Raw genomic sequence first — 3,394 nt, forward strand, 5'->3', positions numbered from 1 at the left:
GAGAGAGAGAGAGAGAGAGAGAGAGAAAACCTCGCATTGTGATTGTTTGGAGGCAGGTAATCTCCCACCAGTTGATCTGTGCAATCGCCTTGCTATCTAAAATGGTTGAAGATGTAGCTGGAACCCTTCCAGCTCCACTGTGACCTGAGTTTCATTTAAGAAAATGGATGGATGAATAGATGGACATAATGCCATACATGTTTCTGCTGGTCTAGGCTTAAAGCATGTCTAGGAAATTGGTTTTATTTCAAACTAGTTCTGCAACAACATTAAAACCACTTGTCTAATATTGCGTAGGTCCTTCTTGTGCTCTGTGGTTTATCATACAAGCAGTATATGGCACCAGGTTGGCAGTGGAGTTTTTTGTGTCTTGCATGTTGCAGTTTGGTGCCTATGTGGATGTTTGAGTTGACTGATTGGGGGGCACTGATGAAGCCAAGCTGCAACTGACAACATGAGTGTTGCTATGGTGTGCTTTCCCAAAAAGTTGATTCTGTTCATCTGGGCATAGTGTTTTTAGTTGGAGAAATGTTTCGTCACTCATCCAAGTGACTTCTTCAGTGTGCTCTGTTTGCAAGAAATCTTTACATAATTGGGATTGTCAAGGTAACATTCACATGAATGACACTACCGAGTTTTCCAAGAGAACATTGCATTGTTATACACACTTACTTTGTTATAAGATGCTCATTTCATCATTTAGTGTTGCTGTGGTTTCAGTGGTCTGGCTAATGTGTGTATTCACACTCAATATGAGCATACAGAGCATGTGTATAGTTGTATTAACCTTTTGAGTTCTAACTACCTCTTTTCTCAGTTGACCTTAGAGGCTTTAGCGACAGAACTTTCAAGAGAAAGTTGTATCAGAACTTCATGTAAACCATCTCAGGTTATTAACATGAGTATCTTTCCATTTGTCTAGCTCGTCTAACAGTCATGTTTTGCGAGCACAGTGCAAAACTAAATGCAGGAAAAAGGAAGTCATTTGACATTAATCTGGCGTTATGTGAGGCAGAGGTTATAGATGAAGACAAGTGCTCACAGACAAGTTCTATGATTAGATGAAGAAAGACATCAATAGACATTGATGGCTGTAATGAATAGACACAGTAATCCAGTAATGACACTTTACCTTTTATAGTTCTCATTAAGAGCACTAGCCACTTGGTTAACAAGAATGAGAGATGCACTTTGCCATTTGTCATCAGGCCCTGTACAGAAGAAGATCATGGACACAGGTACTATGAATTTTTTGAAGGATAATAACAGAGATGAGAAGGCCCTTGTAGCCAAATGCAAGCATTTTCTGGTCTAGAAAAATTTCAATAGGGCCCAGTTTGTGGTTTTAAGCAGCTGAAATGACAGCAACTGTACTTCTTTGTGCAAAACTGAAGAAACCTATTGGATGAGAGGTGAAACATCTTCATAAACTGAAATGAAATGCAGGTTTTTCATTTCATATGCTCAGACTACCATGAGCATATGAAAGATTGAGAGATTCTACACATACTAGGCCAGGGGTGGGCAATCTCAGTCCACGAGGGCCGGTGTCCCTGCAGGTTTTAGATGTGTCCTCGAACCAACACAGCTGATTTAAATGGCTAAATTAGCTCCTCAACATGTCCTGAAGTTCTCCAGAGGCCTGGTAACTAACTAATCATGTGATTCAGGTGTGTTGACCCAAGGTGAGATCTAAAACCTGCAGGGACACCGGCCCTCGTGGACTGAGATTGCCCACCCCAGTACAAGCCGGTGTATACACTCAAACATCTATACTTAGCCAAACTTAGGAAAAAAATTAATGTAAGAAATGTTAGAAATCACATTCTTTCTTCTGAAAAACTGGAACTGTTGTCCAACTTAGTCTGCATGTGATCACAGTACAGCAGGCTTTTGTCTGACTATACTATATTTGCACTATTTACAACATAGTAATAGTGTCTCATATGTGGCTGTAGCACAAATGCAAATAATTTAGATTTTATGCTGTTTCATGAGAGCTATATATGCTTATTTCATTCCTTCTCATTAAACAACAATACTCAGTCAGAGATAGCCTGCTGTGCAGTTATGTCCACATCTTGAATAAACAAATCCAAATTTATGAAGTCCTTTGAAACAACTTACTTTCCTCACCAGCGGCTATATCATTTATTAAACGCAATCTTAACCATTTATTCCTTTGTAATTTTAAATCTACTATTCTACATATTTGGTTCATATTTTGAAATATGCACTTTTTGTTTATGAACTTTTGGCAGTCGTAGTGAATGATAAATTGGGAACTTCTTCAGATCTCCGTCCCTTTCCTGCAGCCTGGCTTTCCTGCTCCTGCCTGTGTCTATTGCTGGTGCAGCCGTTAGTAAATAGTTCTTGCAACCCAGATTTTTTTCTTTAATTTTCTCTCTGGTTAATGGTAGCAGTAATGATTTGAATGCTCTTTTCAGCAGTATACATACCTGAACCTGATTCTTTTTGTACAAAACTGATATGAGATCAACAACGATTAAAGATTTTATAAATTACAGCAACCGCTGTCTAATTTCAAGTATATATAGATAAAATATCGACAGAACTGCGTAGCTTCACTTCATCTTTATAAAGCTACGCATTGTGTATTTGTCAGGGCTATGTGTGCAGGCGGATGGAGAGGAGGATCCAAATGCGAGACTCGGACACTGAATACAACTCAAAACCTCAACTTTATTGCTGGCACGAAAACAAAACATGACTACTGAGAACAGAAACACACAGGCATAATCTGATGGTACGACGCGACACTGAGCACAGGAAAACACAGGGCTAATATACACAGGGTGGTAATCAGGGAATGGGCAACAGGAGGGAGACACAGCTGGGAGAAATTGGACTAACGAGACTGAACACACTGACATGAGACACAGACCTTCACATTAAAACAGGAAACCAGAAACCACTAAACAAAGACGCAGAGAGGCAGACAGAATATAACACATGCAACTCAAACAACACATGAAACAACAAATCCTTAAACACGGATAAACAGAAACATGGAACTCTAATAATAATAATCATCATAGCATCAGAGAAACAAAACAATCATTCAAAAATAAACCAAAACATAAGAACTCAAAATGCTGGGTCGAACCTTACCCAGAACCGTGACAGTATTGTCTATTCATCGAAAGTTTGTCTATATTACTTGTTCCACCCACTTTTTCAGTAAAATATGCAAATTCCTTGCATATGTTAACACATAGGGCTTTGAAGATCATTTTACCAAGTACCAGTAAAGCTTTCCTGTACTGAGTATATTTTCATAAGAAAAATAACGTTTCCACAAGATGTTCAGTACTATGCTGTATTGATTCCCCCCACCCTTGGTTTATATTTGGTATTTACTTCGGTTAGAGCG

This window comes from Pundamilia nyererei, unplaced genomic scaffold (assembly GCF_000239375.1).
Source record: "Pundamilia nyererei isolate P.nyererei 1_Seehausen unplaced genomic scaffold, PunNye1.0 scaffold00019, whole genome shotgun sequence".
In the NCBI taxonomy this organism is placed as follows: Eukaryota; Metazoa; Chordata; class Actinopteri; order Cichliformes; family Cichlidae; genus Pundamilia; species Pundamilia nyererei.